This window comes from Muscardinus avellanarius (assembly GCF_963383645.1).
Source record: "Muscardinus avellanarius genome assembly, chromosome: 15".
NCBI lineage: Eukaryota > Metazoa > Chordata > Mammalia > Rodentia > Gliridae > Muscardinus > Muscardinus avellanarius.
In genome coordinates this window covers 82,082,903-82,100,319 of record NC_137801.1, presented here as the reverse complement: position 1 = coordinate 82,100,319, position 17,417 = coordinate 82,082,903, and positions in this window count along the sequence as shown.

The following is a 17,417-nucleotide window of genomic DNA, read 5'->3' as shown; positions in this document are numbered from 1 at the left end:
AATTTTACTTCTGCCATGTTCAATCATTAACAAGGCCAGTGCTGATTCAAGAAAGAAGGAATAAGACTGCATCTTTACGTGAAGGAATAGCAAAGAATATTTGGCCATCTTTGGCTGGGTCAGATCTTCCCTAAGGAAAAACACCTTGCAAATGCCAGTCTTATACCAAAGTGGAATCGTTCTCTCGTTGTGACTCAAAGCCACTTTCCGTATTTTGTCTCCTTGAGGGCAGACAAAAGACAACTAAAAAGCTTTATTTGGATATCAACACTTTCTGAAATTTGAGATATTTAGATCCTATCTGGGATTGGATATTCTCTTCCGTAATCTGAGCAACTAGAATGTCCATGTTACTTTCCAACTCTTGGTTTTAGGAATATAGACAGCACCCTCCTCAACTTCTACTCTTGGACAAAGAGTCTAAAATTCCTTCCCAATAAGTATTTATTTTCCACAACAGAAAGCCAGCCACTCAAATGACTGGCAACATGCTCCTCTCCTTTAATTGCTAACTACCACAGAATTATTATTGTCCAGATAGGAACAGTTCTGAATTTATACATAAAAGATAAAGTTATTACACCATTTTGGAGAAAGTCTTTGAAGCTAATTATCTAAAGATTAGAGAAAGGATATCTTTTAATTAATTTCAAACCCTGGATTGAGTACTAAGCAGAAACATGAAAGGAAGCTTTCCAATAGGAAAGGATGGGTACTGAGGAGCCTCCCTCCCCTTGAGGGATACCATTTAATTTGAAATAAATGCTGGCATCATCTCCAAAGAAGGATGACTTCAGTTATCAACCTGAAGGAGAAGTACAAAGTACAACAGGAAAATACATGGCATACTCCTTTGTCAAACTAGGCAGCACACATGTTTTTGTATCAGTTCACTTCCTTGGGGAGGACCACACTGGAAATTGAAGCCAGGGGCGTTCTACCTTTGAGCTACACTCCAAGCCCCTTGTTTGTTTCTTTATTTTTCAGTTTGAAACAGTGTCTATGTTTCTGAGGGTCTCGCTAAATTGCTAAGGCTGGCCTAGAACCTGTGATCCTCCTATCTCAGCCTCCCAAGTACTGGGATGATGACATAATATTGGCTTGACAATTCATTTTTACATATTCTCTCCCTCACAGAGTTCTCATTCTTTCTCTTTTAGACTAATTAATAGCTCCCAACTGGACTCCTCTCTTTCATTAGTACCCCTCATATTTTAATTCACTGAACATTTACATTTTTAGCAGCAAGATTTATTTATTTGTGCTTTTTTCTTTTCTTTCTTTTTCTTTTTCTTTTTTTTTATCCTTTATGTCCTAGAAGGTGTGAGTATCTAACATTCTGATAAGGATAATCTGGGACATTTTGAGTAAAAAAATAACTAATCTATTTTTGGTACTGAAGATTGAACCCAGGAATATTTTACCTCCAACCTATACTCCAAGACTTTTTTATTTATTGACTTTATCTTTGTTTTTATTTTCTAACAGGGTCTCATTAAGTTACTGAAGGCTGGCCTCGAACCTACTATGTCTGAGCATCCGAGGTAATGAGATTACAGAGGTCTGCCACCATACTGGCTCCATACATGTGTTTATTCCCAGATAACATGTACAACAGAAAGCATCCCCTCCTCAGTGGCTGTTGCTTACCTAACTAAGCATCCTGATGTCTTGACATGCAAAGGAGGAGGCAAAGAGAAGACCAGACAGTGTAGAAGGGGTGGAATCACAGGTGTCCATGAGCATCCTGCCAATGTCATTCTGTAACTCATGGGGATCCATTAAAAAGTTTGACTAAGACAATTAGAGGATCAGGCAGAGCTTTTCTGAGGTCTCTCCAGTGGCCTGGATGATGGATGGGGAAAGGCAAGCTGGGGGAAGACGCAATATGCAACTTTTTTTTTTTCTTTTTGGTGGTACTGGGATTCCTGGAAACCCTTCTATCTCCAGGCTACACTCCCAGACCTATTTTATACTTTTTTTTGGAAAAAGGGTCTCTTAAGACAGTGTGGCTAGCTTCAAACCTTCGGGATCCTCCTGTCTCTGCCTCCCAAGCACGGGGATTACAAGCATGCGCCACCAAGCCCGGCTATATGCAAACTATTTTAAGGATCCCAGCAAGAAGGATGACACTTAGAGGATGATAGTGGGAATGGAAGAAAGATAGAAAAATAATATATATTTGGGAATTAGAATCAACAGAAAGATGTGAAAAGGAAAGTGCCTTAGAAACCCATCAGTGGTCTCAGTGGAGGTGATTTAATAGAATATCAAACAAGACAGAAAACAATAGAAAGAGCTGATGAGTTCATTCAGAGAAATATAGTTTAAGATATGCATGAGACATCCAAGGGTAATATCTACCTAAGAGTTTCAATATTTCTCAAGTCTTTTCATCCATAATTATCTAAGGAGCTTTTAAAAAATGCAGATACCCAAGTAGCTCCTCCCACAACCGCCCTAAACCTCAAAAACCAAATCGTTTGGGATTGGGCCCAAAAGACCCTCATGGGATTACAAGAACAGGTTTGAAATTACTAAGATAATTTAATATACCTGTCTGGAGCTTAAGATTTGCATATAAAAATTTAGATTGGAGAATCATCATTACTCAGGTGGTAATGGATGTTGTGGGTGTGAGGGAGATTCCCCAGAGGAAATCAGGAGCAAAGCAAATGAAGGAGAGAAAGTTGGAATCATCCAGAACCAAAAGTGGAGTCAAAGTCAAATAGCTAAGCCACTCAGGGACTGGGCGAGCTGGGCGTGGTGGCTCATGTTTGTAATCCTAGCATTTGGGAGGCTGAGACAGGAGGGTAGTGGTTTGAGACAGCCTCGGCTACTTAGTGAGGCCCTTTGCAACTCAGTGAGACCCTGTTTCAAAGAAATAAAGAGTAAAGAGTAAAACACAGGGCTGGAGATGTAGCTCGGAGGTAGAATGCCCCTGGATTTCTAACCCAGTGCTAAAAAAAAAGAAGATTGGATGGAGATCAATGACAAGGAGGTCATGAAAAGAAGTCATAGGGTAGAATGGGTGTTATAGTTAGGTATGGAATGGCCCCTGAAGAGCTCATAAATTGGTATTCAGAGTTGGTGCAATTGAGTCAGGAGGGCTGTAATCTCCTCCATGGATAAATCTATATCCGTGTGGTAACCCAGGTGGTAGATTGTGGTTAGAGAAAGGGGTCCTTGGTGGACCCTGAGGGGCTGCGCTGTGTCTTTGAATTGTTCTCTCTCTATCTCTATCTCTATCTCTATCTCTATCTCTATCTCTATCTCTCTCATTGCTTGGATGTGAGGAGCAGAGCCCCTGTGCTCTCCTTCTTTCTGTGTCCTCCTGCCATGACCTCAGACCCATAGATCCTGGCCTCACATGGACTGAACCCCGAATCTCAAAGAAAGTGTGAGCAAATAAATCTTCCTTTCTCTAAGACGTGTGGTCAGGTCTTTTGGATTAAAACAGTGAGGATGTTGGCTAAGATCCCTGATGATGAGGATGCTGGAGGGCTGAGTTGAGGGAGAAGAGCATTGGTGCCCCCAACATCCTGATGGCTGGAAACCTCGAGCACTTTGGGGATTCGTTTAAATATGAAGAACAGACAGAAAGGATGAAAAGGACAGATGCGGCAGAAATAGACATGATAACAATGACCTTGAGCAAGGGGGAAGCTGACCTTTTTTCCCAAAGCCCCACATTCTTCCATGATGTATAAGAAAAAAAAGAATTTCCTGTCAGTGAAACCACTTATGGTGCTTCTTGAGAGAAAGGAGGGAAAGGGTGGACCATAGACACCCAAAGATCAGATTATAGCACAGTCTGCAGAAATTCTCCACATCTCAGGTGGAGGAAACTACCAGAGCAACCGGAACTAAGCAGCATCTTAGTCCCTGAAGATGCAGTTTGGAGACAGGAAGCAGGAAAATTGAGAGGCCGCCACCGGGGAGGTCGGAGTGATGACCCATGGAGACCGGCTGAACTGGACGGGAAATGAAGCCATGTGCAGCCATGGATAGAAATGAAAGAAAGGGTCCAAAGGGTGAGTATAACATGGGAGAAGGCAGCAGAGCTGGAGAGGGGAGAGGCACAGAGATGGGGCACGGAAGGGCTAGGGCTCAGAGGTGGAGCCAGGTCCTGAGGGCTGTGGGAACGACCGAGCTGCTGAACACAGGAAGATTGGTGGTCCAGACATTCTGAGCTGGGTTGTATGTCAGGGACATTAGATGGCGTGATGACAGAAGTCCCCAGGATCATGGGAGCAAGAAGGATGAAGAGTGGCTGTGAGCTGGACTAAACTCCTTGATTAGCAGGGATGGAGGAAGTGGAAGAGAAGGGATGGAGAAGGCTGAGTTGAAAGCAGGAATTTTGAAAGATCCACTTTTTTTCTTGCTTTTCTTGTGGATATATATAGTCATATATTTCACTGTAGTAACATTTTTTTCTAGATTTTATTTTATTTCATTAAAAAAATTTTTCAATGGTGCATTGTAGTCATATATCTTAATGGGTACAAGATAGTAGAGGCATACATGCACACATCCCTCATTTAGCCCTTCCCCAATTCCCACCCCATTCCCTCCTCCTTCCTCCTTCTCATGTTTGACTTAGTGATTGACTTTGAAGACCCACATTTGATCCAACTTGTCCAAACCCAAAGATTCACATTTTTAACTAAGTTTAAAAGTAAGGATCAGGCAGCAGAAGGGAGCCAGAAAACACAGCTGCTATTCTCTAACCACTTTACCTCTTCTATACTAGGAACCTGGAGCCTTCTAACACACCCTCCTGTTGACATCTCTCCAGTCGATTGATTGATTGATTGATTGATACTAGGGATTGGAGCCAGGGGCATCTTCTGTGCTACACCCTAAGCCATATTTTATTTTTTATTTGTAAACAAGGTCTCATTAAGTTGCCCTGGTTCTCTCTAAGTCACTGAGGCTGGTCTTGAACCTGCGTCTCACCTGTCTCAGCCTCCCGAGTACTGGGATTGCAGGCATGCGCCACCAAACCCAGCTCTGGTCTCTCCACCTTTCATTTTATCATGGCTCCCATCACCCTCCTAGTGAATGTGGTCTGCAAACTCTGACCCCCAACCAGGAAGGCTCAGCTCCGTCAATGGTGATGCAGCCCCAGCACTGGCTGCTTTCCAAACACGCTGCCTGGGCCTGGGGCCTTCTTGTCTCTGTTGTTCTAGCAGACTCTCTCTCATGCTCTGAAGCATCTCCTGACCCTACAATATGACTATCACATACCCTCCTGCATTTCCCTGACAGAACTTGGACACTGTGCATTAATAAATGGCATAGGAGCCCCTTCCCCTATTGCACTGACCCCTTTGAGAATGATGACTACAAGTCTTGTCTGTTCTCTGTATCTTCAACCCATTACACTGCACCAAAATGTAGCAAGAACTTAATAAGCATCGATCAAAGGGCCATTTGCCTACAGAGCTCCTGAGTGGCTTCCTGTCCTAGGCAAGCTTGGCTCTGTGGATCATGTATAAACTTCTTGGAGTGACCACCAACTCATCTATTGCTTCTAAGAATGATTACAACCATTTAGTTCCAAATAAATAAGAGTTTGCTAGGGACACTCACTTTCAGGTTCATATGGACAGATAAAATCACTTTTGTTCACTTCTGTTGATCATAGTGGGCAAAGAAAGGAGTCATTACCAGAAGAAAACTCTCCTCCCTGTAAGTGTCGTTGGCCACCCCCAGTGGTTTTTCAGCAGAGAACTTGGTTTTTCTTGCAGTCTCTAGACTAAGCCAGCCACGCCTCTGAATGGTGTTTAACTACCTGCCCTCGGGTGTCTGGAAGCTTTGTCCTTGCCAATCATGGCCCTAGACTCTGCTGAGAGCACGCTTATCTGTGGTTGGACAGATGGAGCACCAGCACATATATCCAGAAGGAAGATGGGGTCCTTCCCCACCCATCGTCCCTCAGATTTTCATTTTGCGCTGTCCAGGTAAGCCATGCCCAGTGCCTTATTTTTAATTTGCTGATACAGATGGTCTTCAACTTACAATGAGGTTATGTACAAATAAAGCCACTGCGAGTTGAAAATATGGCAAGTCAAAAATACACTGACTCCATCCAACCTTCCAAACACCAAAGCTTAGCAAGTAATACTGCACACGAAGAGTCCTGGGAGTGTCCCCCCGTGTGCTCATGGCTGAAATGGAAGCTGCAGTTTGCTGATGCTGCCCAGCATCTCCAGAAGGCGATGGACCCTTAGCCCAGGAGCAGATCTAAATTCATAATTCGAAATGTGGTTTCTACTGACTGTATAACACTTTGTACCATCATAAAGTAAAAAAAAAAAAAATCATGAGTTGACTCATGCTAAATTGGAAACTCTATTTATGCAACATCTTCCTAGAATCTTTAGCTCTCTATCCAACTGTGGTTCTGGATCCAAATAACCAAAATTACTACTGGCCACCTGATCCTGATAAAATTTAAAAATCTTCTGTTGATCATCGTAGGCAAAGAAAGGAGTCATTACCAGAAGACTACTCTTCTTCTAAATCACTCAGGTTGCTGCTATGTTGTTTGTAAATCCCACATCATAACTGTGCACTCTTTTAATACAACACAAAAGAAATGAAAACATTTCCCCGGAAATGCAACTCCCCTAATGCCATAGTGCATATACCGAGAAGATACACCCTTCAGAAGTGCTCTGCCTGGTGTACCAATTTCCTTTAAGGTATTAGCCCAACAAGGCACAATAAATGTGGAGACTTCTTTCATGTCTCTAAATTTACTGTCCTGATTATTGATTCTGTGGAGTACAGCCATTCATATCCACTCACTGGACGCAAGCTGACGGGTGCCTTGAGTGAAGAAGACCAGAAGTGGTCTTTGGCTCTTTCTGTTTCTTACCTGAAATTCAGATGTAGACTCAGGAGGAGAGAAAGCAGAGACAAGTGGCACTGAGCATTTCATTAACATGTACCCCGTCTTCTGGGCACTCCCTCCCTTCCAAATATGTCTACTGAACATACTTTTGACAATGGTATGTTTGGCCAGAAAGGTGTTTTTTAATTTTATTTTATTGGTGCATTGTAATCATACATCGTGATGAAGTTCTGTGTGATAGAGGCATCCACGCACGCAGCACTCATGAGCTCTTCCCCAGTTCCCACTCCGCCTTCCCGGGCGCAACAGTGCGACTGGCGTTGATAACTTTGTGTACGTCCATCGTATCCGTTGAAGTGTCTCCCTCTTCAAGTCTTCCTCCCCCGTCCTGCTTCCCTTAGTGGAGTGAGGTGGGAAGGATTTTAATTGAGGGTACCCACTGCCCTTTTGGCCCCGAATTTTTGAAAAGGGAGACTGCCGAGAACGGCTTCATTTGAGCCTCCAGCCATCCTTGTAGGCAACCTCTCTCCCCGAGGAATTTGGTCCAGGCCCTTGAGCATCCCACAGGCTCCAACTTTCTGTGGCTACATATGGCCTATTGACGGTTAGCAGCTGTCAGGCGGACAGGCGGTGTGAACCCAGCTGGTCAATGAAGCCACGTCTAGACAATGTGAATGGACACAGCCTATCAGTTCCATTTGGCCACCACAGCAAGTGATGCAGATCAGCCCCAGCCCACCGCAACTGAGGAAATGAAGGTGGTCTCATCATCAGCCCCTTCAAGGTCTGGCTGCCCAGGCAGGGCTCCCACCCCTGTGTGAGCCAGGGGAAGACCTGCCCCAAGACCGTCGTTGTCCTTGATGTCTGTGATTGACTGTGATCTCCATCCTGGCCACTAGTCCATCACAAAAAGCCCCATCTAAAATCCTCTCTCTGGCCGGGCGTGGTGGGGCACCCTTGCAATACCCGCGCTTGGGAGGCGGAGACAGGAGGATAGCGCTGTTTCAAAGCCAGCCTCTCTGGTTTAAGAGAACCTGTTTTCAAAGTAAAAATATTTAAAAAAAAATAGGTCTGGGAGTGTAGCCCGGAAGTAGAAGGGCTTCCAGGAACCGCAGTACCACAAAAAAAAAAAAAAAAATTAAAATCCTCTCTCTGAAGCCAGGCATGATGGCACATGCTTGTAATCCCAGCATTTGGGAGGCTGAGACAGGAGGATCGCGGTTCTTGGACAGCCTCAGCTACTTAGTGAGGCCCTTTGCAACTCAGTAAGACCCTGTTTCAAAATAAAGAATAATAAATAGAGCTGAGGTATTGCTCAAAGGCAGAATGCCCCTGGATTCTATCCCTAGAACCACAAAAAAAATAAAATAAAAAATAAAATAAAATCCTCTCTCTGAGCATCCTGTCTAGCAGAGAAAATCAACTCAAGGCTCCAAAGTCACAAATATCCTTCTTTATCAAATGCAAGCTACGTGAAAAAAGAATCATTGTGCTCTATGTATATTCCTATCATTCTATATCTTATTAGGATGTATAATTGCACTGCAGTAATCAGAGTATAAAAAAAAAAAACGTAAGGAGTAGTGAGTTCCCCCCAACTGCCTTATTAAAGGCAAACACTTGCAAAGCATAATATAATCACAAATACAAAATATAAGCCAGGCCCAATTTTTTGTTTTTGTTTTTTGCTCTACTGGGAATGGAACCCAGGGACATTCTACCTCTGAGCTACACCCCCAGACCTATTTTTTATTCTTTATTTGGAAACAGGGTCTCACTGAGTTGCAGAGGGCCTCACTAAGGAGCTGAGGCTGTCTGCGAACCGTGATCCTCCAGTCTCAGCCTCCCAAATGCTGGGATGACAAGCGTGCGCCACCACGCCCATGGTGTGCACTCTTTTTTAACACAGAGAATCGCTTTTGGAGAGGGTTTTTTGGGGGAAAAATCACAAAATCCTCAAGATAACAAAATATTTGTCTGTCAATGTATTCGCTTAGCAATCCTAGTGACATGCTGGACTTCGTTAGGAATCAAGAGAACACATTATCGAAATGGTTTCAGCATGCTCCTCCGACAGAAAAAAAGAAAAAGAGAAAAAGAGCATGAGATGCTGCAAAGTCTGCTGGAGAAAACTAAAGTCGTATGGTGTCCAAGAACTCCAGGACTGATGTGATAAGCTCTGAGCTTCTCACCAAACATGGGACCCCATACAGAAATATGCCAAAACAACACAGTTTGGGCTCATTGTATCCTAATTAATACTATAATGAGTTTCCTTAGATAGCCAAATCCTTAATCAGCCCTATCAAAACTATGTCTGCCCAGAAAAAGACTCATGTTAATTCTGCTTAATTCCTGACAGTGGCTAAGCACCATTAATACTCCATAATTTCATTGTGTGTTATTGTAATCATATCAGCGTATATCTCAGCGGCTACGCGAGGCTCAATAGGCTGCCTTGAATTATCGGTCACATGACTCTGCTTCACTAAGAGACTATCTTCCATCACAGCCAGACCTCCCTTGCCCTCCCCGCAGTCAGTAGCCTAAGCAGGTATTAATAAAGGTCTCCTTTTTTAAATTGCACAGCTCTAAATGGTCTTTAAGGGACCCAGCAGTAATCTCAAGATCCCTATATTTTAGCAGGAAGGCAGGACAGAGGAATTAATAAGAGCCCTTTCTGTGTAAACTGCTCCCTGCTCTGAGGCTATATCGTGATGTCAGGGCGCTAAGAGAATTTTAAATGCACAGGATGGATTGTTTGTGTTGCAAAAGCGAAACAGAGGGCAAAGGCTAAGAGACTTGAGAAAATTGAAAGACTGCCAGGGATGCTGGGATGCAAATAGCAACAAAACAGGGATAAATGCTCCTGCTCACATATGCAGGAGTCCTGCAGAAGGGGGGGGGAAAGGTTATTAATTTTCACCAGGCTGTATCTTACAGCTGGTGGCTCAGCATCAGATTTTTGGTGTAATGAAAATGGTCTGAGTACAAGATAAATGGTTCATAAAGTGGACCATTTAGATGCAATCGAGGCTCAATCTGCCCAGTGACTAATCACGTCCCCCCAGTAAAGCTGAATTCCACTAACAGACTTTTTTTTCTCTTCTTCTTCTTCTTTCCTCCCCCCCCCCACCCCCGGCTGTACCAGTGAATTGTAGCCGGGTCTAAGTTCAAGGCAGGCAAAGAATTATCTTGATTTATTAGCACACTCCCTGGCCGTGCCACTTGCTCTGCTGTGCCTTTGTGGGCTCCCGCCCTGTTGCTGCCGGAGTGTAATTTTTACTGTTCCCCTGTGACTAGCACATAGCATCATTTTCAGCTGCTAGAAAAATGGGCTGCTTTTGCACCTGTAATTTTTCTTCTTTTGCCGCTGAAGGTATATAATATATCTCTAAAGTGCGTAATAAGTTTCTGAAAAACGTGTTTTTAAAAGAAATTGATTCCAGTGGTTTATAAGCCCTTGCAAGGCCACATAAGGAAATGTGCCAGATTGCAAAGGTATGCATGCTTGGCGTGGCAGCCATTTCTTCTCCTTCTGTTGGGTAAATTCCGACTTCCAGTCCAGAGTAATTTTCAGACATGTTTTTTCTATACAGTAGTTGCTTCTCATAATGAACTCTGATCAAATAAAAATGCTGTTTATATTGAGACTTTGCAAGTCCTGATTACGTATAAAATAGAGGAGAATCCCTCATAATGACATTTAATTGTGAGAAAGAAACGATTCCAATAGAAGAGTGTTCAGCTGCATTTGTTCCCTGTTCCTCTGCATAATGCCGTTTATAGATCGTTCAATTATGACATTATTATGAGCCACATAAGAGTAACACGCTGGTTCCCCATATTTTTAGACCTATGGAAAATGAACTTGGGTGAGATTGTCATTCTTCTGAGTGTGAGTCTTTCTCTGAAGACCCTCCTCTTTTAAGAGAATCGACTGCCCCCATTTGGTTAATGAATTCTGACTCTTCACCCATAATCTTTCAAGCCTCTTCCAAAGGCGGACTCAGATCGCTAAGGACACCCAGGAAAGCCACGTCTCCTCTTCGAGACTCCAAAGATCCCACACTGAACGTTATTGATAACCCAGCCAATGGCAGGGGGAGGGGCTCTGAGCTGGTTTACTCTGAGCCCTCCAAGGTTATTTTTCTGTTTTCCAAAGGACCTGACAGATATGATAGGTAAACTATTGGACAGTAAACCGCAGTGATCATATATCTTCTATAAACGGAGCCCAAGTTCCCAGATGCCCGCCTCTAAAGTTTCATGCCTTCAATAACGGCAGTTTTCTGAAGGTGGCAGAAAGTATAGATTCATTACTTTCTAAGCTACCTTTCAGACCTGTATCCATCTATTTAGCAGGTTTTCACTTGTCTTCCTTTTTTTTCTTTCTTTTTTTACAGAGCTTTGACCGATGGAACTGAAAAGTGGCTTTTGCAGCACGACAGACAAATATAGTCGTATGGTGCTGGCCACGCCTACAATTTTGGCAGCAAAAGGAAAAAAACAGCGAAGTGTTACAGTCATCGTGTGCAGCCAGATGCATTAGTAGGACACTTCTAAAGGCACAAGCAAAACAACCGACCCTTTATACCGTTCACGTAACAAACATTCTTTGCACACATAGTACATGTCAAATACTATGCCGAGTTTACAGAACACACCGGTGAGGGAGGCAGAGCCCTTCCCTCAAAATCCTGCAACTGTGAATAACTAATGACTGAATTAATGAATGGATGCCTGTCATAGCCTGGATGATGGTCAATGAATTATCAAGAATGAGGCCAAGGGACAGGGAGCCCCCATCTAGTTCACCTTGGTTTGGTGTGACTTGAGGGGAGTCATTTATTTTGCCGCACTTGACTCTGATAACTATAAAATAAAGAGAAGGATTGGATCGTTGCTTCATTCACCACTCAAGGCCATCTTGGAAATTAATGGGATTAATGAACGAATGGGATTAATAGCATTGGGGAGTGGCTTTGAGGGGCCAGAGGAATGTAGGAATTTGCGAGTATTGCCTGAAGCATCAGCCTTGTCAGTCAGGGACTGTCATAGAGTTGTGGACCCCACTCCCTGCCAAGGATACCTGTCATGGCCCACCGTTGGCTCACCAAGCCATGTGATTGGGTGTGGGCCTGGGTCATCGCTGAGAAAGCAGTGTTTTCCTAGTCTGCACAACGGCACCAAATGGGCCAGCAACAGTGTGTGGAAATGTGCAAAGTATGTCAAAACAGTTCTTGGAACCATTCCATCACTAAGCATTTCCATAAACTGTAAATGGCAGAGCCTCCGCTTGCTTCTATTATGTTCTGCATTAGCCTTTGACGCCGAGCTATAATATCTCCAAAAACTACATCTTGGTGAAGATACGTGAGTGTTTTTATATAGTCCATGTAAACATAGTCTTAATTTTTTAGTTCATGAGAATATAAATGTACATGGTGTGAGGAAGTCTCGTGAATGCATGGAATGCTTAGTGCGTGGATCTGATTCCTTAGAAATATTTCTCGATTGAATCGCCCTGCTAAGATTTCTGTCAGTCAGATGCGACCTCAACACGGGATTTAATCCACCGAGTGCCAGAATGGTCTTTCCTGTGTTCTAAGCTTCCCCTAAGCAGTCCAAATTACATAACAATTCCAACTGTCGCCAACTCTGCCCCTGCCTGCCTCATTATCTTTCTGGCCATCTTATTAATTTTTTGGCTTTGTTTACATCTTTATTTCCTCTTTCCTCCATCTAGGGGAGCTTCAGCAACTTCAGTATTCTCATCTGCCAAATGGATATGCTAAGTACCTGCAGGACCATTAGGAAATAGAGAAGGTAAAGAATCCAACAAAGATTATGACTCTTTGACAACACCAGGCCAAGGTCCCCAGGAATGCCTGGTCCCCGCCCAAAACATAATTAACTTTCACACCAATGCCCTGAGAGACAGACATGCTCAAAGGGAGCAGCAAATAGCATGAAATTAACCTCCCTCCACCCCTCAGCCCTGGGAGTGTGGAGCAGTGCCAAGCCCCCCTCCCCAAACATATCTGCTGCTCTAACCTGCTTCCACAAGAGCAATAGATAACAGTGAAGAGCATCTGGACACAACCAAGAGTAGAGAAGCCGGCAATGTCCCGCCTCGCCTGGCCCCAATCACATGGAACTGGAGGCCGAGCCAGCTGTGTATGTATGTAATGGGTGGGCAGTTGGAAAGGAGAGTTGGGTCAGTAGTTTGATTACTGAGCATCAGAAAGAAGCAAATCCATGAGCCTGCATTTAAGCATGCAGTGCCCTTCCCACTGGAGCAATAGCCTTCTGCAATAAGGTCAGCGTGCAGCAGCTCTTTCTTGGAGGTGATGAATTAGGGCTGGAATGTAGGAAGCTGATGTGGGTCTTGAACACTTGACACTTGCTGGGCACTCAGCATTTGTCTAAGTCAGAAGTCTCACTGCTGTGAGCTGGTGGTGCATGCTTGTAATCCCAGCCTTTGGGAGGCTGAGATAGGAGGATCGCAGTTTGCAGACAGCCTCGGCTATTTAGTGAAGCTCTTTGCAACTCAGTGAGACCCTTTTTCAAAAATCAAGAATAAAAAAATAAGCCTGGGGGTGTAGCTCAGAGGTACAATGCCCCTGGGTTCTACTCCCAGTGTCAGAAAAAAAAAAAAAAAAGAAGAAGTCTCACTGCTGTAATCCAAAACACAACTTAGAGGCAAGAAGAAGATTTATTTGCTCACAGCTCTGGGGATTTCAGGGGTTTAGTCCATGCCAGGCCAGGTTACATTAGCGGAGCTCAGGACATGACAGTGGTAAGGGGGAGAGAGGGAGAGAAAGAAGGAGGGAGGGAGGGAGGGAGGGAGGGAGGGAGGGAGGGAGGGAGAGAGAGAGCGCGCTCTGCTCTCACATCGTGGAAGCCAGAGGCAAGACCTCAGTCCTAATTTCTCTCTCAGCAACCAAACCTTTCTTGCAACATGTATACCTTGTTTTTATAAAATAAACTAAAAATAATTCATTTATTTTGGGGGACCTAAGTGGGGTGATTTTCAGAATGGCTATAACATGGGTGTGACATTCATATCCATCTGTGAACATACCTCACCCCAGGAATGAAAACCTGGAGTATTTGGGCTTTGGTTTTGGAGATTTTTTGCACAAATCCTGAGTGAATCTTATATGCCCCTAAAGGATTGACAATAATAAAAGGTAAAGTTATATTATCTCAGATCTTCTACCATTTTTTAAGGATGTACAAAACAGAAGAGCAGAGGGGCTCTTGCCTGCCATTTGTCTTGAAAGACAAGGACTTATTGTTTCTAACAAATAAGTCTTAGAATACTGAGTGGCTTCCTAGTTTTGTATTGCAAATAAAATCAACACTTCTCTCTAGAAGTTATCAGCTTGTCTCTAAAAACACTTGGATGAATCTAGTATCTACTTGACTTCCTGTTAAGATAATCATGACAACTGGGTAAAATATTTATCAATAGAAACTTGAATCCAAATACATAAAAAAATGCACTCAACACGTTTTACAACTCGGCAGAAATTAAGCAAGACTCACTCTAAAGGTAGTAGCTTCCTATGCTACAAATATCAAAAACTAGATTGATAAACTGGATTTAAAGGCAAAAAAATAGGGAGCGAGAATTCACATTGACAGAGGCAACACCTCACACATTCACAGGTTCTCTATGTTTCTGTGAGCCTCCATATACACTGGGGTGGCCATATATTTGTACTGTCAGTAGTCATAGTGAAGAGGAGGAGGAGGAGGAAGAGGAGGAGGAAGAGGAGGAGGAGGAGGAGGAGGAGGAGGAGGAAGAGGGGTAGTGAGAGAGAAATATTGAAAACAAAGTATGTTATTCATGCTGGTAAATAAGTACGCTAATTGACTAATTATTTATTGATTAGACAAGAGAAGATGATTTTTAAAGCCCAGTTAACCACAAATTATTGACTTTCCCCCCCTAAGTTTACAAAAACTATTCTCTAAGTGGAAAAATATATTAACAGTAATAATAAACAATTATTATCATCATCATCATTCCAAAAGCTGACATCTCTATTTTGCCTTCTCATACTGCCATGCCCTTATTGTAGTAAAATTTCTTAACAATGAATCTGTACATACTTTGGGGTTAATTTTCCAACTTGGCAAATGACACAGTATAGCCAAAGCTTTATGGGCTCCATTCTCTCCTTCCCCAGAATGAAGATTGAAATGAAAACTAACTAAACGCCCAGGCAACACAACTTATGAAAGCCTCCAGTTATCAGGATCTGCCTTTGTTTGCATTCTCACCCAGAGGCTGGCTGACAGTCCTGAAGAAGGGCACCATAGTACCCGAGAGGCTGAGACAGGAGGATCCCAGCCTCAGCGACTTAGCAAAGCCCTCTACAACTCAGTGGGACCCTGTTTCAAAATAAAAATAAAATGAAATAGGCCTGGGGATATAGCTCAGAAGTAGAATGCTCCTAGGTTCAATCCCCAATATTACCAAAAGAGGAAGAGGAGGAGGAAAAGGAGAAGGAGGAGGAGGGGAGGAGGAGGAAGAGAAAGAGGAAGAGGAAGAGTATATGGAAGCCCAGGGGGAGATAAATCAGAAAAGCAGCTAATTTTGCTCCATTTGAGTAAATGATAACATCCAACCCCTCCCAGCCTCACCTGTCTCTCCCTGTACAGGCTTGTTGGTAAGGGAATGGGGCAGGGGACAGGCAAATTCCTGCCCAGTGGCTTCCCTTTCCTCTTTTGCTAACACCTCCAATCACACAGAGGAAGCATGACTGGCAGGTTCTGGAGCCAAGGTTGATCCTCAGTTCCCACTTGCCTTTGTTTGGGATATAGCTTTTCTTACTAAGTATCAAAACGATAGGCATTGAAGAGAGATTGTGTCCTTCTACTGAGATATCCATTGGTGTGGCCCACACGCTGAACATGATTAGCAACCACAGGCACAAGAGGAGCTTTGGAAGGAAAAAGAAGCAGGACTATCATCCCTCCAAATCTATGGGGATGCGTTCAAGAGTCTGTTTTAGACATCTAAATCCAAGGATACTCAAATCCCTTATTATAAATGGCATAGTATATTCATATTATCTATAGTCATCCTTCAATATACTTTTTTTTCAGTGCTAGCACTCAAACCAGAGCCTCAGGCCTGCTGGTCAAAAGCTGTGCTACTGGCCTTCTGTATGTTTTAAATCATCTCTATATCACCGGGCATGATGGTACACACTTGTAATCCCAGTACGTGGGAGGCTGAAATAGGAGGATTGCAGGTTCGTAGCCAGCCTCACCTACTTAGTGAGGCCCTGTGCAACTTAGTGATACCCTGTTGCAAAAATAAAGAATAAAAAATTATGCTGGAGATGTAGCTTGGGGGTAGAAGGCCCCTGGGTTCAATCTCTATTACCACAAAAAAAAAATAAGTAAATAAAAAATAAATCATCTCTATGTTACTTAAAAGACCTCGTTTAATGTAAACACTAGGTAAATAGCTGTTACACTGGATCCTTTTGGGGGAAATGATAAGGTAAAAAAGTCTGCACATGTTCAGCATAAGCACAACCATTCTAGGCCTAACTGCAGAGGACCCGTCAGCAGTAAGGTAACACTGACATACAAACTTGGTCCTGTATATTCATGATCTTTGCCCATATTTCCAAGTCAAACACCTGGACGGTGCAGGCACTGAAAACCCTCAGGCTGGGAAATGAAGGGACCCAGGGTCCTGCAATATTTAAAGAGCCTCAAAACCGAGGCTCTGGACTTCCCTTATGAGTTTGAGAGGTCTCATTATTTAGTTACTAATTATCCAGCTGGGGACCTGAAGTCTACAGTTCCCAGGAAGGGTTTTGCTCTAGCTGAGCCATTCAACGGGTGTGTAGGAGCAGCACAATAAAAGAAGTAAAAGTCCTGGCATCTCTGAGTTGAGGTCAATATTTATACGGGCCTAGTTGCCATGAATTCCTAAGGAAGCCCCACTCTGGGGCTGCTGGTTGCAAACTTGTGTGCATGCAAAGGCTAAATTCCTAAAAAATAAGCAATCTGAAAGAAAAGAAACCTTCCCCATATTACCATCTGATTTCCATAAGGGGGAATCTGTGGAATATTGACCTGATACTTAAGCAACAGATAGAGCCTGATCTCCTCAAAAGAATACTTTATAAAAGCAGAGTCATAGGATCTGCCTGCGTAGAGTCAAATTTCCTTTCAGGGGCAAGAAATAAAGGTTCAACTCCTCTAATGTATTAAACCCCAAACCCTCGATTTCCAATGCAGTGACTTATGTAGAAAGAGCATTTTTGTAAATGTAGAATCACTGTTCCTACAATGGATTGCTTCCTTTAGTCAACAGATCTTTGTTGGATGCACTGTATGTGCAAACCACTGTCGTTGGTGCTAGAGCTGTGTTAATAATCAAAACAGACAAAAATCAGTGCCTTCACAGAAGTAAAACATGTTGGTTAATTGACTTGATAAAAACACCATCACCGTCAATCTTGTCTACAAAGATTATTACATGACAACCCAATTTCTTTTCCTGGGGTGTGTGTGTGTG